The sequence below is a fragment of the Arachis hypogaea genome, chromosome 4 (assembly GCF_003086295.3).
Source record: "Arachis hypogaea cultivar Tifrunner chromosome 4, arahy.Tifrunner.gnm2.J5K5, whole genome shotgun sequence".
NCBI classification, from domain to species: domain Eukaryota; kingdom Viridiplantae; phylum Streptophyta; class Magnoliopsida; order Fabales; family Fabaceae; genus Arachis; species Arachis hypogaea.
The window spans coordinates 28,841,829-28,869,062 of NC_092039.1; the positions used below are offsets into that span (position 1 = coordinate 28,841,829).

Here is a 27,234-nt window from a genome sequence, read left to right on the forward strand (position 1 = left end):
GTTTAAGCATACATTCAGAGAACAAAATTATTGCCACCACATCAAAATAATTAAACTGTTATAAAATTCAAAATTCATGCACTTCTTTTTCTTTTTCAATTAAGCACATTTTTATTCAAGAAAGGTGATGGATTCATAGGACATTCATAACTTTAAGGCATAGACACTAAGACACTAATGATCACAAGACACAAACATGGATAAACATAAGCATAAAATTCGAAAAACAGAAGAATAAATAACAAGGAAATCAAGGAACGGGTCCACCTTAGTGATGGCGGCTCTTTCTTGCTCTTGAAGATCCTATGGAGTGCTTGAGCTCCTCAATGTCTCTTCCTTGTCTTTGTTGCTTCTTCCTCATGATTCTTTGATCTTCTCTAATCATGATGCTATGGATCATGATAGCCCGATCTATGGTAACTTCGGACCGGTTGCTAGTGGGAATGATTGAGCGTTGTATGAACTCTAACCATCCTCTAGCCACGGGCTTGAGGTCATGCCTTCTCAATTGGACCGGCTTTCCTCTTGAATCTTGCTTCCATTGTGCGCCCTCTTCACATATGACTGTGAGGACTTGGTCCAACCTTTGATCAAAGTTGACCCTTCTAGTGTAAGGATGTTCATCTCCTTGCATCATAGGCAAGTTGAACGCTACCCTCACACTCTCCGGACTAAAATCCAAGTATTTCCCCCGAACCATAGTGAGATAATTCTTTGGATTTGGGTTCACACTTTGGTCATGGTTCTTGGTGATCCATGCATTGGCATAGAACTCTTGAACCATCAAGATTCCGACTTGTTGAATGGGGTTGGTAAGAACTTCCCAACCTCTTCTTCAGATCTCATGTCGGATCTCCGGATATTCACCCTTTTTGAGTGAAAAAGGGACCTCGGGGATCACCTTCTTCAAGGCCACAACTTCATAGAAGTGGACTTGATGCACCCTTGAGAGGAATCTATCCATCTCCCATGACTCGGAGGTGGAAGCCTTTGCCTTCCCTTTCCTCTTTCTAGAGGTTTCTCCGGCCTTGGATGCCATAATGGTTATGGAAAAACGAAAAAGCAACGCTTTTACCACACCAAACTTAAAATGTTTGCTCGTCCTCGAGCAAAAGAAGAAAGAAGAGAGTAGAAGAAGAAGAAATGAGGAAGAGGGAGATGGTGGTGTGTTCGGCCAAAGAGGGGGAAAAGTGGTGTTTAGGTTGTGTGAAAATGAAGGGTTGAAGAAGGGTATATATAGGAGAGAGGGGGGTAAAGGTTCGGCCATTATGGGTGGGTTTGGGAGGGAAAGTGGTTTGAATTTGAAGGGTGAGGTTGGTGGGGATTTATGAAGGATGGATGTGAGTGGTGAAGAGAAGGGTAGGATTTGATAGGTGAGGGGTTTTTGGGGAAGAGGTGTTGAGGTGATTGGTGAATGGGGGAAGAAGAGAGAGAGTGATGGTAGGGTCCTGTGGGGTCCACAGATCCTGTAGTGTCAAGGAAAAGGCATCCCTGCACCAAATGGCATCAAAATCCACGTTTTGAGCCATTTCTGGCGTTAAACGCCGGGCTGGTGCCCATTCCTGGCGTTTAACGCCAGGTTCTTGCCCTTTACTGGCGTTTAACGCCAGTCTGGTGCCCCTTTCTGGCGTTAAACGCCCAGAATGGTGCCAGACTGGGCGTTAAACGCCCAACTGCTAGGCTTACTGGCGTTTGAACGCCAGCAGCATCTTCCTCCAGGGTGTGCTGTTTTTCTTCCTGTTTTTCATTCTGTTTTTGCTTTTTTCATTATTTTTGTGACTTCTTATGATCATCAACCTACAAAAAAGATAAAATAACAAAAGAAAATAATTAATTATAAAACATTGGGTTTCCTCCCAACAAGCGCTTCTTTATTGTCATTAGCTTGACAGAGGATTCTCATGGAGCCTCAGAAATGCTCAGAACCGTGTTGGAACCTCCCAACACCAAACTTAGAGTTTGAATGTGGGGGTTCAACACCAAACTTAGAGTTTGGTTGTGGCCTCCCAACACCAAACTTAGAGTTTGACTGTGGGGGCTCAGTTTGGCTCTGTTTTGAGAGAAGCTCTTCATGCTTCCTCTCCATGATGACAGAGGGATATCCTTGGGCCTTAAACACCAAGGATTCTTCATTCACTTGAATGATCAACTCTCCTCTATCAACATCAATCACAGCCTTTGCTGTGGCTAGGAAGGGTCTGCCAAGGATGATGGATTCATCCATGCACTTCCCAGTCTCTAGGACTATGAAATCAGTAGGGATGTAATGGTCTTCAACTTTAACAAGAACATCCTCTACAAGTCCATAGGCTTGTTTTCTTGAGTTGTCTGCCATCTCTAGTGAGATTTTTGCAGCTTGCACCTCTAAAATTCCTAACTTCTCCATTACAGAGAAGGGCATGAGGTTTACACTTGACCCTAAGTCACACAAGGCCTTTTTGAAGGTAATGGTGCCTATGGTACAAGGTATAGAAAACTTCCCAGGATCTTGCCTCTTTTGAGGTAGTTTCTGCCTAGACAAGTCATTCAGTTCTTTGGTGAGCAAAGGGGATTCATCCTCCCAAGTCTCATTTCCAAATAACTTGTCATTTAGCTTCATGATTGCTCCAAGGTATTTAGCAACTTGCTCTTCAGTGACATACTCATCCTCTTCAGAGGAAGAATACTCATCAGAGCTCATGAATGGCAGGAGTAAGTCCAATGGAATCTCTATGGTCTCAGTTTGAGCCTCAGATTCCCAAGGTTCCTCATTGGGGAACTCATTGGAGGTCAGTGGACGCCCAGTGAGGCCTTCCTTAGTGGCGTTCACTGCCTCTTCTTCCTCCCAGAATTCGGCCATGTTAATGGCTTTGCACTCTCCTTTTGGATTTTCTTCTGTATTGCTTGGAAGAGTACTTGGAGGGAGTTCAGTAATTTTCTTGCTCAGCTGACCCACTTGTCCTTCCAGATTTCTGATGGAGGACCTAGTTTCAGTCATGAAACTTTGAGTGGTTTTGATCAGATCAGAGACCATAGTTGCTAAGTCAGAGGTATTCTGCTTAGAACTCTCTGTCTGTTGCTGAGAAGATGATGGAAAAGGCTTGCTATTGCTAAACCTGTTCCTTCCACCATTATTATTGTTGAAACCTTGTTGAGGTCTCTGTGGATCCTTCCATGAAAGATTTGGATGATTCCTCCATGAAGGATTGTAGGTGTTTCCATAGGGTTCTCCCATGTAATTCACCTCTTCTATTGAAGGGTTCTCAGGATCATAAGCTTCTTCTTCAGATGAAGCTTCCTTAGTACTGCTTGGTGCATTTTGCATTCCAGACAGACTTTGAGAAATCATATTGACTTGTTGAGTCAATATTTTATTCTGAGCCAAAATGGCATTCAGAGTGTCAATCTCAAGAACTCCTTTCTTCTGACTAGTCCCATTGTTCACAGGATTTCTTTCAGAAGTGTACATGAATTGGTTATTTGCAACCATTTCAATCAGTTCTTGAGCTTCAGTAGGCGTCTTCTTCAGATGAAGAGATCCTCCAGAAGAGCTATCCAAAGACATCTTGGACAGTTCAGAGAGATCATCATAGAAAATACCTATGATGCTCCATTCAGAAAGCATATCAGTGGGACACTTTCTGATCAATTGTTTGTATCTTTCCCAAGCTTCATAGAGGGATTCTCCTTCCTTTTGTCTGAAGGTTTGGACTTCCACTCTAAGCTTACTCAATTTTTGAGGTGGAAAGAACTTTGCCAAGAAGGCATTGACTAGCTTTTCCCAAGAGTCCAGGCTTTCTTTAGGTTGAGAATCCAACCATGTTCTAGCTCTGTCTCTTACAGCAAAAGGGAATAGCATCAGTCTGTAGACCTCAGGGTCAACCCCATTAGTCTTGACTGTGTCACAGATTTGCAAGAACTCAGCTAAAAACTGATGAGGATCTTCCATTGGAAGTCCATGGAACTTGCAATTCTGTTGCATTAGAGAAACTAATTGAGGCTTAAGCTCAAAGTTGTTTGCTCCAATGGCAGGGATAGAGATGCTTCTCCCATAGAAGTCGGGAGTAGGTGCAGTAAAGTCACCCAGCACCTTCCTTGCATTGTTGGTATTGTTATTGTTTTCGGCTGCCATGTGTTCTTCTTCCTTGAAGAATTCGGTCAGGTGCTCTAAAGAGAGTTGTGCTTTGGCTTCTCTTAGCTTTCTCTTCAAGGTCCTTTCAGGTTCAGGATCAGCCTCAACAAGAATGCCTTTGTCTTTGCTCCTGCTCATAAGAAAGAGAAGGAAACAAGAAAATATGGAATCCTCTATGTCACAGTATAGAGATTCCTTGAAGTGTCAGAGGAAAAAAAGAGTAGAAGACAGAAGTGGAAAATTCGAACTTATCAAAGAAGATGGAGTTCGAATTTTGCATTAAGGGATAGTGTTAGTCCATAAATAGAAGGATGTGAGAAGGAGGGAAGTGATTTTCGAAAATTAAGTGGGAAATTTGAAAACATTTTTGAAAAACATCACTTAATTTTCGAAAATGAAAATGGAAAAGAAATCAAGTGATTTTTGAAAAAGATTTTGAAATTAGAAATCAAAAAGATTTGATTGAAAGCTTATTTTGAAAAAAAATATGATTAAAAAGATATGATTTGAAAACAATTTTAAAAAGATTTGATTTGAAAATTAAAAACTTGACTAACAAGAAAAGATATGATTCAATCATTAAACCTTTCTCAACAGAAAAGGTAACATACTTGAAATGTTGAATCAAATCATTAATTGATAGTAAGTATCTTTGAAAAAGGAAAGGAGTTAATTTTGAAAAAGATTTGATTGAAAATTGATTTGAAAAAGATTTGATTTTGAAAAGATTTTGAAAACTTAGAAAAAATCTGATTTGAAAACAAAATCTTCCTCCCCTAGCCATCCTGGCGTTAAACGCCCAGAATGGTATCCATTCTGGCGTTTAACGCCCAAAATGCTACCCTTTTGGGCGTTAAACGCCCAACCAGGTACCCTGGCTGGCGTTTAAACGCCAGTCTGTCCTTCTTCACTGGGCGTTTTGAACGCCCAGCTTTTTCTGTGCAATTCCTCTGCTGTATGTTCTGAATCTTCAATTCTCTGTATTATTGACTTGAAAAGACACAAATTAAAAATATTTTTGGATTTTTAATAATAAGGACAAACCAAAATGCAACAAGAATCAAATGACAATGCATGCAAGACACCAAACTTAGCAGTTTGTATACTACTGACACTAACAAAACGAAAATGCATATGAGACACACAAAACACTCAAGTCAATAGAATTCAAAGATCAGAACAAGGAAATCATCAAGAACAACTTGAAGATCAATGAGGACACATGCATGAATGCAATAAGAACAGAAATATGCAATTGACACTGAACTTAAGATGAGACTCTAGACTCAAAAAAAGAAATATTTTTGGATTTTATGATTTTATAATTTTTTTTGGATTTTTCGAAAATTATGTAGAAAAAGAAAATAAAGGTATCAAAATTCTTAATGAGAATTCCAGGAATCATGCAATGTTAGTCTAAAGCTTTAGTCTAAAGAAATTAGACATGGCCGGCCAAGCTTCAGCAGGACATTGCATTCAAGAGCTAAATTGATGAAGATCAATCAGCTTTGGTGATGATAAGAACATCACCTTGAAACACTAGAATTCATTCTTAAGAGCTCTGAAAAAAAATACCTAATCTAAGCAACAAGATGAACCGTCAGTTGTCCAGCCTAAACAATCTCGGGCAATAACACCAAAAACTTGATGTTGTTGCCGGATCTTGGCACTGATGTTACCAAAAGCTTGCTCAAAACTTGAACAATCCCCGGCAACGGCGCCAAAAACTTGGTGGGCGAAATTGTGAAAATACCTGAAATCACAGAAAAACACACAAACTCATAGTAAAGTCCAGAAAAGTGAATTTTAACTAAAAACTAATAAAAATATACCAAAAACTAACTATATCATATCAAAAACATACTAAAAACAATGCCAAAAAGTATACAAATTATCCGCTCATCAAGCAACTATGGCAAATCTTATATCGTTTCGAATCCCCGGATGTTAGCTTTCCAACCCAACTAGAACCGCATCATTTGGACCTCTGTAGCTCAAGTTATGGTCATTTAAGTGCGAAGAGGTCGGCTTGACAGCTTTCCGGTTCTTTCATTTCTTCATGAGTTTTCCAACTTTTCATGCTTTCTTTCTTCATTCCCTTGATTCAATATTTGCCTCCTAAACCTTAAATCACTTAACAAACATATCAAGGCATCTAATAGAATCAAGGAGAATTAGATTTAGCTATTTTAGGTCCTAAAAAGCATGTTTTCACTCTTAAGCACAATTAAGGGAGAAGTTATAAAACCATGCTATTTCATTGAATAAATGTGGGTAAAAGGTCATAAAATCCCTTAAATCAAGCACAAGATAAACCCTACAAATGGGGTTTATCAAATACTACAGACAAGGTTTAGACTTTCCGGATCTCAAGAATGCTGCCAATAGAATCTAGCTTATACCATGAAGATTCTAATCTCAGATTCAGATGCCCCATTGTCCGAGGGGAGTCGATGTGAATCGTTGATTAGAAATCCAAGAGATATACATTCAAGCTTGTTTTCATGTAAAACGGAAGTGGTTGTCAATCACGCGTTTATAAGTGAGAATGGTGATGAGTGTCACATAATCATCACATTCTTCATGTTCTTGTGTGCAAATGAATATCTTAGAATAAGAATAAGCATGAATTGAATAGAAGAACAATAGTACTTTGCATTAATACTCGAGGAACAGCAGAGCTCCACACCTTAATCTATGGTGTGTAGAAACTCCACCGTTGAAAATACATAAGAACAAGGTCTAGGCATAGCCGAATGGCCAGCCTCCCCAAATACAATAGTAAAAAGTTCTATTTATACTAAACTAGTTACTAGGGTTACAAAAGTAAGTAAATGATGCAGAAATCCACTTCCGGGCCCACTTGGTGTGTGCTTGAGCTGAGCATTGAAGCTTTCACATGTAGAGGCCTTCTTTGGAGTTAAACACCAGTTTGTAACTTGTTTCTGGCGTTTGACTCTAACTTGCAACTTGTTTCTGGCGTTTCACACCAGAATAGGGCAGAAAGCTGGAGTTGAACGCCAGTTTGCATCATCTAAACTCGGGCAAAGTATGGACTACTTTCTGGAAAGCCCTGGATGTCTACTTTCTAATGCAATTAAGATCGCGCAATTTGGGTTTCTGTAGCTCCAAAAATTCCTTTTCGAGTGCAGGGAGGTCTGAATCCAACAGCATCAATAGTCCTTTTTCAGCCTCTGAATCAGATTTTTGCTCAGGTCCCTCAATTTCAGCCAGAAAATACCTGAAATCATAGAAAAACACAAAAACTCATAGTAAAGTCCAGAAATGTGAATTTTGCTTAAAAACTAATAAAAATGTACTAAAAACTAACTAAATCATACTAAAAACTATGTAAAAACAATGCCAAAAAGCGTATAAATTATCCGCTCATCAATGTTCATCTTGACATTCAAAGTGTTCTTGCCTGCATTGTTTATTTGTTCTTAGTTTTTTATGATTAGTTTTATTTTGTTGTTTTTCTCTCTCATCATTATAAATTCAAAAAAAATTCAAAATTACGTCCTTTAAAGTCAATAATACAAAGAATTGAAGATTCAGAACATACAGTAGAGGAATTACAGAGAAAAAGCTGGGCGTTCAAAACACCTAGTAAAGAAAGATTTCTGGCGTTTAAACGCCAGCCAGGGTACCTGGCTGGGCGTTTAATGCTCAAGGAGGTAGCCAAGTGGGCATTAAACGCCAGAATGGATACCATTCTGGGCCTTTAACGCCAGGATAGCACCAAGGAGGTAGTTTTGTTTTCAATTCAAATCTTTTTCAATTTTTCAAGTTTTAAAACTAATTTTTCAAAATCTTATCTTTTTCATATCCTCTCTTATCAATCATATCTTTTTCAAAATCAAATCTTTTTCCTTTTTCTTTTAATATTTTTCGAAAATCCTTGCTAACAATTAATGTCGTGATTCAAAAATTTCAAGTTTGTTACTTTCTTGTTAAGAAAGGTTCAATATTTGAATTTTAGAATCATATCTTTTAATTTCTTGTTAGTGAAGTCATCAATTTTAAAAATCAAATCTTTTTCAACCATATCTTTTCAATCATATCTTTTTAATAATCAAATTTATTTTTCAATCATATCTTTTCAAACATATCTTTTCCAATCAAATCTTTTTCAAATCATATCTTTTCCAAATTTTGATTTCAAAAATCTTTTCTAACTTCTTAACTTTTCAAAAATTGATTTTCAAATCTTTTTCAACTAATCACTATTTCTTATCTTTTTCGAAAATCACTAACCACTTTTTCAAAAATCCTTTTTAATTTTTGAAAACTCTCTCTCTCTCATCTCTTTCTATTTAATCACTAACACTCCTCCTCTCTTAATAATTTGGATCCCCTTTCTCTCTCTATAAGTTTGAATTCCTCTCTCTAACCTCATCCTTCTATTCTTCTTTTCCTCTGACACATCAAAGAATCTCTATACTGTGACATAGAGGATTCCATACTTTTTTGTTCTCTTCTCTTTCATATGAGTAGGAACAAAGATAAAGGCATTCTTATTGAAGCTGATCTTGAACCTGAAAGGACTCTAAAGAGGAAGCTAAGAGAAGCTAAAGCACAACTCTCTAGAGAGGACCTGACAGAAATCTTCGAAAAAGAAGAAGACATGGAAGCCGAAAATAACAACAGTGCTAACAATGCAAGGAAGGTGCTTGGTGACTTTACTGCACCTACTCCCGACTTCTATGTGAGAATCATCTCTATTCTTGCCATTGGAGCAAACAACTTTGAGTTTAAGCCTCAATTAGTTTCTCTGATGCAACAGAATTGCAAGTTTCATGGACTTCCATTGGAAGATCCTCATCAGTTCTTGGCTAAATTTTTGTAAATCTGTGACACTGTTAAAACCAATGGAGTTGATCCCGAGGTCTACAGACTTATGCTTTTCCCTTTTGCTGTAAGAGACAAAGCTAGTATATGGTTGAACTCTTAACCTAGAGACAGCCTGAACTCTTGGAAAAAGCTTGTCAATGCCTTCTTAGCTAAATTCTTTCCTCCTCAAAAGATGAGTAAGCTTAGAGTGAAAGTTCAAACCTTCAAACAGAAGGAAGGTGAATCCTTCTATGAAGCTTGGGAAAGATACAAGCAATTGATCAGAAGGTGTCCTTCTGACATGCTTTCAGAATGGAGCATCATAGGTATCTTCTATGATGGTCTGTCTGAGTTATCCAAGATGTCATTAGACCTTTCTGCAGGTGGATCTATTCATCTGAAGAAAACGCCTGCAGAAGCTCAGGAACTCATTGAAATGGTTGCAATAAACCAGTTCATGTACACTTCTGAAAGAAATCCTGAGAACAATAGGACAACACAAAAAGAAAGGAGTTCTTGAGATTGATACTCTGAATGCCATATTGGCTCATAACAAAATATTGACTCAGCAAGTCAATATGATTTCTCAGAATCTGACTGGATTGCAAGCTGCATCTGGCAGTGCTAAAGAAGCTTCCTCTGAAGGAGAAGCTTATGACCCTGAGAATCCTGCAATGGAAGAGGTGAATTACATGGAAGAACCCTATGGAAACAACTACAATTCTTCATGGAGAAATCACCCAAATTTATCATGAAAGGATCAACAGAAGCCTCAACAAAGCTTCAACAACAATAATGGTGGAAGAAATAGGGTTAGCAATAGCAAGCCTTTTCCATCATCTTCTCAGCAACAGACAAAGAACTCTGAGCAGAATCGCTCTGGCTTAGCAACCATAGTCTCTGATCTATCTAAGACCACACTAAGTTTCATGAATGAAACAAGATCCTCCATTAGAAATTTGGAGGCACAAGTGGGTTAACTGAGTAAAAGAGTTACTGAAACTCCTCCTAGCACTCTCCCAAGCAATACAGAAGAAAATCCCAAGAGAGAGTGCAAGGCCATAACCACGTCCAACATGGTCGAACCTGTAGAAGAGGGAAAGGCAATGATTCCCAGTGAAGAAGACCTCATGGGACGTCCACTAACCACTAGGGAGTTCCCCTCGGAGGAACTAAGGGAATCTGAGGCTCATACAGAGACCATAGAGATTCTATTGAACCTACTTCTGCCATTCATGAGCTCTAATGAGTATTCTTCCTCTGAAGAGGATGAAGATATTAATGAAGAGCAAGTTGCTAAGTACTTTGGAGCAATCATGAAACTGAATGCCAAATTATTTAGTAATGAGACTTGGGAGGATGAACCTCCATTGCTCATTAATGAACTAAACACCTTGGCTCAGCTAAAGATACCTCAAAAGAAATCGGACCCTGGAAGGTTCTTAATACCTTGCACCATTAGCACCATGACCTTTGAGGAGGCTCTATGTGACCTGGGGTCAAGTGTAAACCTCATGCCACTCTTTGTAATGGATAAACTAGGGATCTTTGAGGTATAAGCTGCAAGAATCTCACTGGATATGGCAGACAATTCAAGGAAACAGGCTTATGGACTTGTAGAGGATGTCTTAGTGAAGGTTGAAGGCCTTTACATCCCTACTGACTTCATAATCCTAGACACTGGGAAGAATAAGGATGAATCCATCATCCTTGGCAGACCCTTCCTAGCCACAGAAAAAGCTGTGATCGATGTTGACAGAGGAGAATTGGTCCTTCAAGTGAATGAGGACTACCTTATGTTTAAGGCTCAAGGATCTCCTTCTGTACATATGGAGAAGAAGCATGAAAAGCTTCTCTCAATACAGAGGCAACCAAAGCCCCCACATTCAAATTCTAAGTTTGGTGTTGGGAGGCTCTAACCATTCTCAGATATCTGTGAGACTCCATGAGAGCTCACTGTTAAGCTATTGACATTAAAGAAGCGCTTATTGGGAAGCAACCCAATTTTTATTTATTTATCTATGTTAAATTTTCATTGTTATTCTATGTTTTCTTTAGGTTGATGATCATGTGGAGTCACAAAAATAACTACAAAAATTAAAGCAAATTCAAAAACAGCATTAAATACAGCACACCCTAGAGGAGGAGCTAGCCGGCATTTAAACGCCAGTAAGGGTAGCAGAATGTACATTAAACGCCTACTCTGGCACCATTCTGGGTGTTTAACGCCGGAAAATGGCACCAGACTGGCGTTTAACACCAGATAAGGGCACTAAGTTGGCGTTCAATGCCAGAAAGGGAAGAAAAGCAAGCGTTAAATGCCAGAAATGGGCAGCAACCTGGCGTTTAAAGCCAGGATTGGCACTAGGAGAGCGTTTACACGCCAAAATGGTGCAAGGATGAGAAATCCTTGACACCTCAGGATCTGTGGATCCCACAGAATCCCCACCTACCTCAACTCACTCTCTCTCTTCTTCACACCTCCCCATACCACCCTTCCCTAAATACCCCTCACCAATCACCTCTATCTCTCTTCCCCATCACCACTTCACCACTCACATCCACCCACTCTTCTCCAAAAACCCCACCTACCCCACCTTTCAAATTCAAAAAAACTTTCCCTCCCAAACCAACCCTCACATACGAACCCTACCCCTCTCTCTACTCCTATATAAACCCTTCATCCCTTCTTCATTTTCACACATCATATACACTTATTTCCTACCTTGGCCGAACCACTCACACCTCTCCATCTCTTCCATTTTTTCTTCTTCTCCGTCCCTTCTTTCTTCTTTTGCTCAAGGACGAGCAAATATTTTCAGTTTGGTGTGGAAAAAGTGTTGCTTTTTATTTTTCCATAACCATTTATGGCACCTAAGGCCGGAGAAACCTCTAGAAAGAGGAAAGGGAAGGCAAAAGCTTCTACCTCCGAGTCATGGGAGATGAAAATATTCATCTCAAAGGTCCATTAAGACCACTTCTATGAAGTTGTGGCCAAGAAGAAGGTAATCCCTAAGGTCCCTTTCAAGCTCAAAAGGAATGAGTATACGGAGATCCGACATGAGATCCGAAGAAGAGGTTGGGAAGTTCTCACCAACCCCATTCAACAAGTCAGAATACTAATGGTTTAAGAGTTCTATGCTAACGCATGGATCACCAAGAACCATGATCAAAGTGTGAACCCGAACCCAAAGAATTGGCTCACAATGGTTCGGGGGAAATACTTAGATTTCAGTCTGGAAAATGTAAGGTTGGCATTCAACTTGCCTATGATGCAAGGAGATGCAAGCCCCTACACTAGAAGGGTCAACTTTGATCAAAGGTTAGACCAAGTCCTCATGGACATATGTGTGGAAGGAGCTCAGTGGAAAAGAGACTCCAAAGGCAAGGCGGTTAAATTGAGAAGGCATGACCTTAAACCCATGGCTAGAGGATGGTTAGAGTTCATCCAATGCTCCATTATTCCTACTAGCAACCGATCCAAAGTGACTGCAGATCGGGCTATCATGATCCATAGCATCATGATTGGAGAGGAAGTGAAAGTTCATGAGATCATACCTCTAGAACTATACAAGGTTGCTGACAAACCTTCCACTTTGGCAAGGTTAGCCTTTCCTCATCTCATCTGTCACCTATGCAGTTTAGCTGAAATTGTCATAGATAAAAACATCCTCATTAAAGAGGACAAGCCTATCACTAAAAAGAGGATGGAGCAAATAAGAGAGCCCACTCATGTACCTCAACAAGAGCATGAGGAAGTCCCTCATCAAGAAATTCCTGAGATGCCTCAAGGGATTCATTTTCCTCCACACAACTATTGGGAGCAACTCAACACCTCTTTGGGAGATTTGAGTTCCAATATGGAGCAAATAAGGATGGAGCATCAAGAGCACTCCATTATTCTCCATGAAATTAGAAAGGATCAAATAGCCATGAGGGAAGAGCAAAAAAGGCAAGGAAGAGACATAGAGGAGCTCAGGCATTCCATTGGATCTTCAAGAGGAAGAACTAGCCGCCATCACTAAGGTGGACCCGTTCTTTGATTTCCTTGTTCTTATTTTTCTGATTTTTTATTTTTATGCTTTATGTGTTATCTATGTTTGTGTATTTATTACATGATCATTAGTGTCTAGTGTCTATGTCTTAAAGCTATAAATAATTCCATGAATCCTTCACCTCTCTTAAATGAAAAATGTGCCTAATTACAAAAGAACAATAAGTACATGGATTTCAAATTTTATCTTAAAATTAGTTTAATTATTTTGATGTGGTGGCAATACTTTTTGTTTTCTGAATGAATGCTTGAACAGTGCATATTTTTTATAGTGAAGTTTATGAATGTTAAAATTGTTGGCTCTTGAAAGAATGATGAACAAAGAGAAATGTTATTGATAATCTGAAAAATCATGAAATTGATTCTTGAAGCAAGAAAAAGCAGTGAAAAAGAAAAAAAAAAGTAGCAAAAAAAGAGGGGAAAAAGAAAAAGAAAGAAAAAGAAAAAGCAAGCAGAAAAAGCCAATAGCCCTTTAAACCAAAAGGCAAGGGTAAAAGGGATCCAAGGTTTTGAGCATTAATGGATAGGAGGGCTCAAGCGGCTAAATCAAGCTGTCCCTAATCATGTGCTTGTGTCATGAAGGTCCAAGTGAAAAGCTTGAGACTGAGTGGTTAAAGTCATGGCCCAAAGCAAAAGAGTGTGCTTAAGAACTCTGGACACCTATAACTGGGGACTTTAGCAAAGCTGGTCACAATCTGAAAAGGTTCACCCAGTTATGTGTCTGTGGCATTTATGTATCCGGTGGTAATACTGGAAAATAAAGTGCTTAGGGTCACGGCCAAGACTCATAAAGTAGCTGTGTTCAAGAATCAACGTACTGAACTAGGAGAATCAATAATACTATCTAAAATTCTGAGTTCCTATAGATACCAATCATTTTGAATTTCAAAGGATAAAGTGAGATGCCAAAACTGTTCAAAAGCAAGAAGCTACTAGCCCCGCTCATCTAATTGGGACTAAGTTTCATTGATATTGTGGAATTCATTATATATTCTCTTCATTTTATTCTATTCTATTTTCAGTTGCTTGGTGGTGCACGAAATTGTGATCATCAATGGTGCCATCAACATGGTACGCACAATTGTAATCTCAACTCTTTATCACAACTTCGCACAACTAACCAGCAAGTGCACTGGGTCGTCCAAGTAATAAACTTTACGCGAGTAAGGGTCGATCCCACGGAGATTGTTGGTATGAAGCAAGCTATGGTCATCTTGTAAATCTCAGTCAGGCAGACTCAAATGGTTATAGAGGATAACATAAAACATAAAGATAAAGATAGAGATACTTATGCAATTCATTGGTGAGAATTTCAGATAAGCGTATGGAGATGCTTTGTCCCTTCCGTCTCTCTGCTTTCCTACTGTCTTCATCCAATCCTTCTTACTCCTTTCCATGGCAAGCTGTATGTTGGGCATCACCATTGTCAATGGCTACAGTCCCGTCCTCTCAGTGAAAATGTTCAACGTGCTCTGTCACAGCACGGCTATTCAGCTGTCGATTCTCGATCATGTCGGAATAGATTCTAGTGATTCTTTTGCGTCTGTCACTAACGCCCCACAATCGCGAGTTTGAAGCTTATCACAGTCATTCAATCCTTGAATCCTACTCAGAATACCACAGACAAGGTTTAGACCTTCCGGATTCTCTTGAATGCCGCCATCAATTCTAGCTTATACCACGAAGATTCTGATTAAGGAACCCAAGAGATATCCACTCAATCTAAGGTAGAACGGAGGTGGTTGTTAGGCACACGTTCATAGGTGAGAATGATGATGAGTGTTACAGATCATCACATTCATCAAGTTGAGGAACAAGTGATATCTTAGAACAAGAATAAGCTGAATTGAATAGAAGAACAATAGTAATTGCATTAATACTCGAGGTACAACAGAGCTCCACACCTTAATCTATGGTGTGTAGAAACTCCACCGTTGAAAATACATAAGAACAAGGTCTAGGCATGGCCGAGAGGCCAGCCCCCATGATCTAAGATAGCATAAGACTACTCAAAGATAGCTACCAAGATGTCTAATACAATAGAAAAAGGTCCTATTTGTAGAGAACTAGTAGCTTAGGGTTTACAAAGATGAGTAAATGACATAAAAATCTACTTCCGGGCCCACTTGGTGTGTGCTTGGGCTGAGCATTGAAGCATTTTCATGTAGAGACTTTTCTTGGAGTTAAACGCCAGCTTTTGTGCCAGTTTGGGCATTTAACTCCCATTCTTGTGCCAATTCTGGCGTTTTACGCCAGAATTCTTGAGCTGACTTGGAACGCCTATTTGGGCCATCAAATCTCGGGCAAAGTATAGACTATTATACATTGCTGGAAAGCCCAGAATATCTACTTTCCAACGCAATTGACAGCGCGCCAATTGTGCTTCTATAGCTCCAGAAAATCCACTTCGAGTGCAAGAAGGTCAGAATCCAATAGCATCTGCAGTCCTTTTCAGCCTCTGAATCAGATTTTTGCTCAGGTCCCTCAATTTCAGCCAAAAAATACCTGAAATCACAGAAAAACACACAAACTCATAGTAAAGTCCAGAAAAGTGAATTTTAACTAAAAACTAATAAAAATATAATAAAAACTAACTAAAACATACTAAAAACATACTAAAAACAATGCCAAAAAGCGTATAAGTTATCCGCTCATCACTTGGGGGCAAGCAACAATTTAAGTTTGGTGTTGTGATGAGCAGATAATTTATACACTTTTTGGCATTATTTTTAGGTAGTTTTTAGTATGATTTAGTTAGTTTTTTAGTATATTTTTATTAGTTTTTATGCAAAATTCACATTTCTGGACTTTACTATGAGTTTGTGTGTTTTTCTGTGATTTCAGGTATTTTCTGGTTGAAATTGAGGGACCTGAGCAAAAATCTGATTCAGAGGCTGAAAAAGGACTGCAGATGCTGTTGGATTCTGACCTCCCTGCACTCGAAATGAATTTTCTGGAGCTACAGAAGCCCAATTGGCGTGCTCTCAATTGCGTTGAAAAATAAACATCCTGGGCTTTCTAGCAATGTATAATAGTCCATACGTTTCTCGAGATTTGATGGCCCAAACTGGCGTTCCATGTAAGCATAAAAATTCTGGCGTATAACGCCCAAACTGGCATAAAAGCTGGAGTTAAATGCCCAAGCTGGCACCAAAGCTGGCATTTAACTCCAAGAGAAACCTATGTACGTAAAAGCTTCAATACTCAGTCCAAGCACATACCAAGTGGGCCCCGGAATTGGAATTCTGCATCATTTACTTGTTCCTGTAAACCCTAGGTTACTAGTTCTCTATAAATAGGAGTTTACTATTGTATTTTGATCTTTTTGATCATTTGTGATCTTTTGATCATCTTTGATCTTGGGATCAGGTCTTTGAACCCTTTTTTTATTGTTTCATGTTATTTAGGAGGCATAGATTAAGGTGTGGAGCTCTGCTGTTCCTCATGAATCAATGCAATTACTACTATTTTATATTCAATTCAAGCTTATTCTTGTTCTAAGATATTCACTCATACTTCAACCTGGTGGATGTGATAATTCGTGACACTCATCATCATCCCTTCTTATGAATGAGTGCCTGACAACCACCTCCGTTCTATCTGTGAGAGCTTGAGTGTGTATCTCTTGGCCTCCTGGTTCATGACGCATGGTTGCCTCTCCTGACAACAGAGCTTCCATACCGTGCGATCAGAGTCTTCGTGGTATAAGCTAGAATCACATGGGCAACATTCTTGAGATCCAGAAAGTCTAAACCTTGTCTGTGGTATTCCGAGTAGGATCTGGGATGGGATGAGTGTGACGAGCTTCAAACCCACGACTGTGGGGCATAGTGACAGTGCGCAAAAGGATCAATGGATCTTATCCCGACATGATCGAGAACCGACAGATGATTAGTCATGCGGGAAACCGTAGAGGACCATTTTCGCTGAGAGGATGGATGGTAGCCATTGACAACGGTGATCCACCTACATACAGCTTGCCATGGATAGGAGTATGAATGGTTGGATGAAGGCAATAGGAAAGCAGATGCTCAGAGGGAACAAAGCATCTTCATACACTTATCTGAAATTCCCACCAATGAATTGCATAAGTATTTCTATCCTATTTTATGTTCTATTTTTTTTAGTTATTAAAACCCTGTATCCATTTGAATCTGCCTGACTAAGATTTACAAGATAACCATAGCTTGCTTCAAGCCAACGATCTCCGTGGGATCGACCCTTACTCACGTAAGGTATTACATGAACGACCCAGTGCACTTGCTGGTCAGCTGCACGGAGTTGTGTATAACGATTCCGTGTACCACCAGCATATGAAATCGGTGCTGCAAATTCATGTCTCTTTCGATACCTCTATTAAAAGCTTTGGCTCGCACATCATCAGAAGCAAGCATTCTGGTAATGGTGGTATTTCTGCAGCCACATTCTATGATTGTTGCTCCTCTTCTGTTGAAGCTTCTTCATCTATTAATGGTTTAGGCATTCTTGTTGCTTTTGGTTCTACTTCGTGGTTCTGTTGTGGAGTTGTTAGGGTTTTTGCAATAGAATAAAGTTTTGATCTTTTATCATTTTCTTATTTTTCTTCCTCTTGAAGACTAGTTTCTTTCAGTTTGTTGAGATCTAGATGGGGTTTAAGGTTGAAACGCATTAAAAGTTTCTATCTTGATTGTGATTTTCTTCTTCTTTTTTCATGTGCTGATTGTTACTTTCACGAACTTATTCACTAAATTTTGCATTTGTTTTGCTTTTAATTTTGCAACTTTTTTGCACTGCTAGTTCTTTTTTTTTCTGGGTTTCTCCATAAGTGATGATGCTTTATTGTGTTCTTCAATGTTCACAAAACAAGCTTTGGTTTCTCTTTCAAAAATATTAATCCTTTATTCTTTAGTTTTCATTAGCACTTTCTCACATTCTTCCATTTCCACTTCTTGTTCTTGCTTATCCACATCATCATCATCAACAATAGGGGTTGAAGATTGTGAAAATTTGGGATAAGAGAAAGAAGAAATAGAGATGGAGTTGAAGTTAAAGATAAAGGGTGAGAGTAATTTGGAAATTTTACTGAAAAGTCAACAAAAAATTAAGGTTTGTGTGCTTTTGATGTAAAGAACTCATCTTTCATGGGTATAACGTTGGTTTTCTTGCTTGATGGGTACTTTTTTCATGTTCCTAAAGTTAATGGGTACAAATAATTATTTTTCCTAGTCTAAAATATGTGTTATTTTGTATTTTTAATTATTGCTTAAATAATTAGATAATATTAGATATAATAAATGTAAAATTATAAATGTTACATGTATAAAATTATAAATACTAAATTAAATAAAAGAATTTTATGTTATTGTCTCTTCTAACATTATCAGTAAGATATTTGCAAATTGCAAGTAATAAAATTAATTTTCACTCAAATCAAAGACAACAACTCACAGTATATGAAAGTGATATAACCTTTTTCTTTAACAATTGTCGAGTTAAGAATGTAAATTAATTTATAATAATGACAAATATTAATTTATTGAGTTAAATATCCAATTGGGTTTGATTGTTTTCATTTAAGTGATGTAGGCCCATATGATAGAGTAGCAACCCAAACAAATGAAACAAACGTGCTCAAGTGTGATGTAGGTAATTTGATCCACTACGCAAGTCCAATCCTAACCAAACAATGGAGAAGCAAACCTAAAGCAAAGCTTCAGATGCTCACTTCGGATAAACACAAGAGAAAGAGAGAAAGAAAGCTTCTTCTTCGAGCTCACTCACCAGAAAAAAAAAGAGAAAGTCAATCCAGAAAAGCAATGTCCAATCACACTAATCAAAGGCATGTTAAGCTAAGTCAGAAGTTAAAGGTGATTTATTTCTATTTGCATGCAAGTTTATTTCTTCATTTCTTCTCCTACTCTATGCAACGCTATTTTTGGAAAAGTTGAAGAAAATGGTGGTTGATTTTCACTGTTATAAATCAAAGGCTAAAATTGTTACTTGGGGCCAAAGCGCACTCTCAAAGGTATGAATTTGTGATTATCATCGAGCAAATCAATATCTGCTGCTCTGCACTCCTCAATCAAAAAAAGAACCAGATTTAAAATCCCTAATTTTGGGAGTTGATTAAAGAAAGAGAATGAAAGATTTCTGAAAGCCCAAGATTCAAGAAGTTGACTTTAGAGGAACCCTAATAGTGGCTCTTGTAACACCCAAACTTTTAGCACATCATGATCGTACCAAAAGAAGGAGTTACTAACCTGTTTTCTTTTATTATCTACTTAATATTGAGCCTTTACGTCGAAATCGCATTTCAGTTTTTGAGAAAAAATCCAAAAAATCTTGTTTTGTTAATAATAAAAATCATTCATCAAAGAACACCAAGTAATAATAATCACATAATTATTAATAGTAATAAATATTACACAAAAGAATTCAAATGAAACTCAGATACAATCCCTATCCCTCCAGATAAAATAGAAAATAAAGTAACAAAGAGAGGGAACTCTATAAAAGCGACAGGAATCATAAGTAAATCTATTAATCGTCTGCAGCTTCATACTGAGTCTTCGAACCTACGTCAATGAAAGGGTGGAAGATTTTGGAGTGAGAACAAACCATGCGTTCTCATTAGAGAATGGGAATGCCGTAAAAGTAATGATTAAGATGCAAATAATTAACTTTACTTAATAAAACTATTTTTATCAAAACTTTGAAAATACTTTTTAATTCTACTTTAGATAATTAATTACTTTTCGTTAAATTTCTAAACTCAAAATAGATTTCAGTCACAAAACTTGTCATAACAATTATCTCTTAGCCACCTAATTAATTCTTAGTCACAACAATAATTATTAATCACCTCAATACATCCACAAACCAATAGAATAAATTATTTGCAGTTACTCACTAAACTTTAATTGCATTTGTAAATTAAAATAGTTAATTTTAAAATAAATCTCCTACCTCAAATGTCGCCATTAAAAGAAGCTGAAGGCGGAATAACAGCGGGACAGCTAGCTGAACTGCACCATCAACACCGCAGCCTCATCATTCTACCATGAACTAACATTGGTGGCAGCAACAACCTTTAGTAACGACAATGGCGGGATAACTCACGGTAACAACTTTATTCAATACAAATAGTTTCAGTGACAAACTTCACAGTAAAACGAATTGGGCCAACATAAAAGAATCAGAAACAGGGCAAAGCTTACCAAAATAGTAGTGGTTCTGACAGTGGTGGCGGCGTGCAGCTCAACGGTGGACTACACCCACAGTAGCAATGGCCATGACAGTGGCTCCTCTAACTCGTGAGGTTTTGTCTCCCTTCCTTCACACCTCCGACAGCGATGGCCAAGGCTTTAGTGACGACCTTAGTAACGACAATAGCAACCCTCCAGCACGACGAAGGTGATGGCAGTAACAACAGTGTCTCCTCTCCCTCGCAAACGTTCTCTCTTTCTCTCTCTCTCTCTCTCTTTCTCTCTCTCTCACTCCCCCTCTCTCTTCTTGCTCGTTGGCAGTGACAGAAGTGGCGGCCATAAACCCCAGCAATGGCGGTGTCAGATCAGTCGCGACGGAGTCACGGCGGCGTCCCCTTTCTCTTAGCCTTGGCTTGCGTCACATCGCCCTCTTCTCTCTTCTGTGGCGGCGTTGAAGATAGAGGAATAGGCTCGGCGTGCAGCACCAGGTGCGAGGGCAGCGAGAACGGGACGCAGTGCGGCGGTGACGACTAGACGCGGTCTGGTCTCCCCCTCCTTTCTCTTCTTCCCTCGCAGCTCCCTCACTCTCAGATCTCTTATCTTTCTCTTTTGATATCTGCTGCTACTGTGTGTTAGTATTTTAGGAAAAAAAAGGAAGCGGTGTGGCGGTGGTGAGGCGGTTAGTGTTAGATAAATTAGAGTTAGGGTTATGTTTTGGGAATTTAGGATTTTAATTTGGGAATTAGGGGTTAGGTAGAGTATTAATTAAACCAAATTTAATCTAATAATAATATCTAGAAAAATATTATTTAATTTCCAATTTAATTTATTTTCAAATAAATACTCTAATTCAATAATTAGAGATAACCAAATTAATTTTATGTAAAATTATAAAATAGGGTTCAAAATCTATTTATTCACATTAAACCATATATCTAAAATCCTCATTAGTTTTCAATTACTCAAGCTTTCTAATCAATAATAAGAAAATATCTAATTAATATAAAATTTTCTAAAATTAATATCTTGAATAAATAAAATAAATCATAATTAATTTATTATTTAATTTCTCAAAATCTGGGGTCTTACATCCTACCCCACTAGTAGCACGATTCCCCACACCTTTGTACTGTTGTACCAGCAAGTGTACTGGGTCATCCAAGTAATACCTGAGCGAGTCAAGGTCGATCCCACGAGGATTGTAGTTTGAAGCAAGCTATGGTTATCTTGCAGGTCTTAGTCAGGCGGAATCAAAAGATTGTTGGTTTTTATTCATCAAGAGAAACTATTTAATGCAGAATAAAGAAAAAGAGGTAGAAAATACTGATAGGAATAGGGTTAAGGATTGGAGTTGCTTTGTATTTCTGAATGAACTCTGGTACTACTGTCTTCTGTGCTTGTGAATGATCTTCTTCTATGGTAGGCTGTATGTGATCAACACCATGGGCCGTGGTCATTGATCTCCTCTGCTACAGATTGAACGTCATTGGCAATGGTCATCCAATCTGACGAAAGGTGAAGTGCTAGCAAGTCATTCTTCTGGCGATCCTACTCAAAACGCCACAGACAAGGTCGAATCTTCCAGATCAGAGAACACTGCTTCTTTGGATTTTAGCCTTTACCACGGAAACCCTAATCTCCCTGGAAATTGGTTGAACTGGTGTCACGAGAAGTCCCCAATGCAGTCATGGATTAACCGTCTCAGAGATGTATAAACATAGTTATTGGCTCGTGCTTTCCAGTCACGTATTCACTCGAACCCAAGTAGACGCAGGTGTTTATCAGGTACGTTCATCTTAATGTGATGAACAGAGCTAATTTGTCAAATCATCCTATTCACCACGATGAAAATCGGATATACACCTTAGAAACAGATCAAACATGGATCAGAGAAGAAATAGTAATACTTTTATTAATTCGTAGGACTCAGCAGGGCTCCTCCCCTCAACCTAGGAGGTTTAAAAACTCATGTTGAAGTAAAACTCGATGTAAAATGTGTATATGGCTGAATGATGATCCCAAAGCTCTAAATTACATAAAATAAGTCCCTTAAATACTAAATAGATTACTAGTAAGGGTGAAACAACCTTTTTAGTGCTAAAATCCACTTCTGGAGCCCACTTGGTGAGTGTTTAGGTTGAGCTTTGATGAGATCCACGTGCTATGAGGTCTCTTGAGCATGGAACGTCAGCTAGGGGGTCCTCTTTGGGCGTTTGTACATTGGTTTCTGCTCTTTGGGCGCTGGACGCCTGGAAGGAGGCTGGTAGCTGGCGTTGGATGCCAGTTTTGGGCCTTTTAATCCGAAGTAAAGTATAAACTATTATATACTGCTGGAAAGCTCTGGAAGTCATATTTCCATATCCATTGAGATCGCTCTATTTGGACTTCTATATCTCTAGTAAAGCTCTTTCGAATACAGGAAGGTCAGATTCGGACAGCATCTGCAGTGCTTTCTCTGTCTCTGAATCAGACTTTTGCTCCAACTTCTCAATTTCAACCAGAAAATACCTGAAATCGTACAAAAACACAAAAACTTATAGTAGAATCCAAAAATGTGAATTTAACACTAAAACCTATAAAAACCTAATAAAAACTATATGAAAACGATGTCAAAAAACGTATAAAATACCCACTCATCACCCACTTATAAAAATTTTCGTCCTCAAAAATTGATACAAAATGAAAGATATCCCATACTACTTTGCTTTTAAAACACATTTAGAGAAGAAGCAATATATATATATATATATATATATATATATAACTTTCAAATACTCTGATGGTTATACGACATAAAGATACAAGGGTAGAAGTGTGGTTGTAAAGCAAAAGTAGCAAGGCAAGTTCGACGCAAAAGATAACATGGTTCAATCATGTAATGGTAAGGCAAGATAACGAAAGGTTATAAAACAGATTGGGGTTAAGACGATGTGATTAACATTCACATAGTAATCTCGTATCAGCTTTAGAGTTGCAACTTTCCAACTTCAACTTCTAATGTTTCCCAACCCCATGACATGAGTTCCCTATTAGTTCTATTTCATATATGATAACCTATTAACTTTTTCATATACATAAACCTTTAACATTAAGTTGGCCAGACTTAACATCAGCAGATATGCAACGGTAAGCTAACAACATTAATCAACAGACAGTCATGTGCATAAAGCTCTATTTCTCGTTATTAGGACAAGACCTATAACATGACAGATACTCAAAGTGTGCAATGAACACAGTTAGTCCATTCTCAAGGCTCTATTCAGGATGAACTGCTCTGATTACTCTTTTCTCAAAACAATTGTTGAAGTTATCATCAAGCCTTAAAGAAAAACTTTATGTTTTGAGGAAAAGGAACTATAATGTAACTCCTACTTTTGGTACGATCATGACGTGCTAAAAGTTAGGGTGTTACAGCTCTAACTAAGGTAAAAAAGGAAAGTTGAATATCATTAAATCTTAAGGAGAGAGAACCCAAATTAAGAGAAGAGCAAAAATCTCACAACAAAGTTTGAAGTCTTGGAAGTATTGCACCTACACTAAAAGAAGCACTCCGCCAAGATGTAGAACAAAGTTATGAGTTCAGATGTTAGGTTCATTGGATAGAGTTAAAGCTGTGATTCATCAATCTCCTTCATATTTTACTGTTTTGTATTTCAGTTTCAATGTATATCTTTGTTAGTTTTCTTTGAGAGGTAAAAGGCAAGAAAGAGAGACATTAAGAAAAAGCCATAGACTGAAAAAGGCTGAGAGATACACTTGAGAGAAAAGTCAAGAGTGATTTTAGATTTCTTTTGGTTATATTTTCTGTCTTGTGTCACGTACCTGAGAAGTATCCCTTGCTATGTTGGGTAAGCACTTAGTACAGTGAGTCTAGGTATTAGCATAACCAAGTCAAGTTTATATTGAAGCTTGTATGCCCAAATAGGATTAAGTTGAGTTCAAGGAAATTGGTGTATGTAATACTTGAATTATAGTGAAAATTCCACCAATGTTGTGGTGGAGACTAGATGTAGGTTGTATCGCATAATGCAACTAAACCAAGATATATGGTTGTGTCAACTTCTTCCTCTCTGTATTAATTCTGTTTTCTAATTTTATGAGACAAAATAAATTGTCTCCTGATTTATCTACTACATAGATCAATCGAAATCAAAATTAAAGAAGACCATAGATTCAACCCCTTTTTTTCTAAGACTTTTGAAACCTTCAACAATCAATAACAATATTAAACTTTAATTTGTCTAATAAGTTTAAAAGTGATCAAACTCATACATTAATTCTAGTTCATGTAAGATTTTGATCAACATACCACCATTAGAAACACTTGAAGTTGCAAATGCAGACAGCAGCATTTGGAACCCTATAGGCAGAGCATTTTCCTTCAGCTCACCGGCCAAAAGTGCTCAAGAGCACAAGAATTGGTATCATATACCATTGTTTATCACAACCCTCTTCCTGCCATATGCAACTTATCTTTGCATCCCTTCTGTTGCAATGATGAGCAATTATCATCCCCAACACCACCACCATCCTTGTTGCACTTCACTATTTGCCACCATAATCATAAGAGAACCTATATATGTATTTATGTAATGAGGCCTGCTACACATACAAGCTTTTTTGGCTTACAAACTATACAAGTTGGTCCAAGTCCAAGAAAAAAATACACGCACCACTCCTTTAAAATCGAGCGTCCAACGCACACGTTCATTATACCGCACTCTTCCTCTTCTTCCTCAATCAAAATGCAAACCATCAAGATTCGCACTCTTCCTCTTCTTCCATAATCAAAACGCAAATCGTCAAAATTCAAGAAAGATACAAATCTCCCTAAAAAATTACCAGAAAAAATGAAGAAACATTATTCAATGTACAGTTTTACTGTTCTTCTAGGTTTTTTTTCTAGATTGTCTCTGCCATGTGCCTCATCCTTAACCAGCAAAACATTAAAAGATTTTTGGAAGAAATATACTATCTCTCCCATGTTTTGGGTGTATTTCTGTAACGGTTTGGGTGTATTTCTGTAACTATTTGGGTGTATTTTTGTAATCCTTTCTATAAACGTTTGGGTGTAATTCTGTAATTGTTTGGGAGTATTTCTGTAATCGTTTGGTTGTATTTCTATAATTGTTTGGGTGTATTTCTGAAGTTTCATTATCTTCAAAACAATTTCAAAGCTTGATTTTAAAAACCAAAAAAATTGAAAAAAAACGAAGCAAGAAGGAGATCTAACAAATTTGGCAAGAAATTCAAAAAAGAAACGAAATCTTTTGAAAAATGGAAGTTATATATTTGCGCGTTAATTGATTTGAATTGATTTAAAAGTCTGTTAAAGAGGCACGTAACATAAGCAGCGCGTTTAGTGGGTTTCGTTTTTTTTAGACTTATAAAGTTTATAAGCGCAAAACACTTGTATGTAGAGATTAATCCTTATGTAATACCTACATGGCACAACAATATTCATATGCTTTTAAAATTTCGAATTTTAGTATTAGATGGTTTTTCATATTCATTGGTATAGCTACCTAGCTAAAAATTGTGGTTATACACCACCAGTTAATGAACATATACATCACAACAAATATATACGAGAGAAAGCTAAGTTAATGGGATGAACTTTTTATATCTTTGTAGGGACAAACATTATGTTTTTGTGAAGTTTTTATTATTTCCATTAATTCTTAACTTCTTGATGTAATACCCTTGTTGCTATTCAATCTTAAATTGAATAATTAAATTATTATTTAATAATTTTTAAAAGTATTTTTATTGTCTTAGATATCAGGTCATATTAAATTTAGATTTGAATATTTAACACTTTTAAATAAATAAATAAATAAGTTATTTTAATTACGAACAATAAAATCGGTTTTCACAATAAATTCAATAAATTTTTAAAGAAAAATATTTTTAATTATATAAAAAATTAAGAAGTAAATTAATTTTTTTAGTAATTAGGAAGAACAAATAGTAACCAAGATTAGTTAAAAGAAGTTTTAAGTCAAATTCAAGTTTAGTATAGTACCATCTATAAAATTTCCTAGGTTCAAATAGATTTGTCTTCTATGAAGGAGTACACGTGATTGAAGGAGAAGGGAAGGAATAAGGATCAGAGTTAACTTATTTGATTTTGTGAGGAGAAGAAGAACAACAACGTATTGCGAGAAGTGGTTGGCCATGCTTTCTGAGGAATTTACGATCACTCTTTCCGAAAATGTGGATTATTCTTGTGTTATATGCAGGCATACTTTATTTTACCAGCGGGTACAGTAACTATGAAAATGGCTCCTTCTTTAGTTAGATTATATGAACAAATGTCTGAACTAAAATATGATATTGCTATGGAACCTGTATAATTATAAGGAGTATGTTGAGTTAATACTCAAATTGGTCCCTGAAATTTGACTTCCAACTCAATTTAGTCCTTCAGATTTCAATTTACTCTAATTGTACCTTGAAATTTTGACTCGAGCCTCAAATTGGCCCTTCCGACATTTTCCGTCACCGAAAAACTGAGCTGCCAATTTTCGTTGACACCTGGCACCCTTTCAGTTAGATGACATGGCAAAATTTTTGAAGGCATCAATTTAATCCCAAAAAATTTTAAATAAAATCTAGAAGTCCCAATTTCCCCAAATCACAAGAGTGTCTTGAAGAATTGAGAATAATGTTGGAAAACAACAGCCAAGGCTCAGGTAGAAAAACAATAATGGTTAAAAACAACACAAACTTCAATAAACTAAAAATAGTAAAAAAAGATTACTGACAATTCAGTTGGGGCTTAGTTCTAATATATTAAACAACTTAGTCAATTAAAAGTGTTTCACCTATCAAAAAAACATGAATATTTTGTTAAAGGTATTTGATTTAATTTCAATTTGTCTCATGCAATCTTTAATCATGAAACATGAAACAATAAAGCAAGTAAAGTCAACAATATTTAAATACAATTACAACTTTGCTAATCAAAAGTAAACTCAACTCTGGATCAAGTATCAAACTATTATGCCATACAACACTACGTAACATTGTCAATACTTTACAAAATCTAA

At 37.4% G+C, this 27,234-nt stretch overlaps 1 non-coding gene across 1 annotated transcript; it reads right to left on the reverse strand.

Moving 5' to 3' along the window:
• Positions 1 to 9,143: 9,143 nt before the first annotated feature.
• LOC112799151 (small nucleolar RNA R71) lies at positions 9,144 to 9,251 on the reverse strand. Its single transcript, XR_003200730.1, has one exon. It is a non-coding gene; the product is annotated as a small nucleolar RNA R71 (small nucleolar RNA).
• Between the last annotated feature and the right edge of the window lie 17,983 nt (positions 9,252 to 27,234).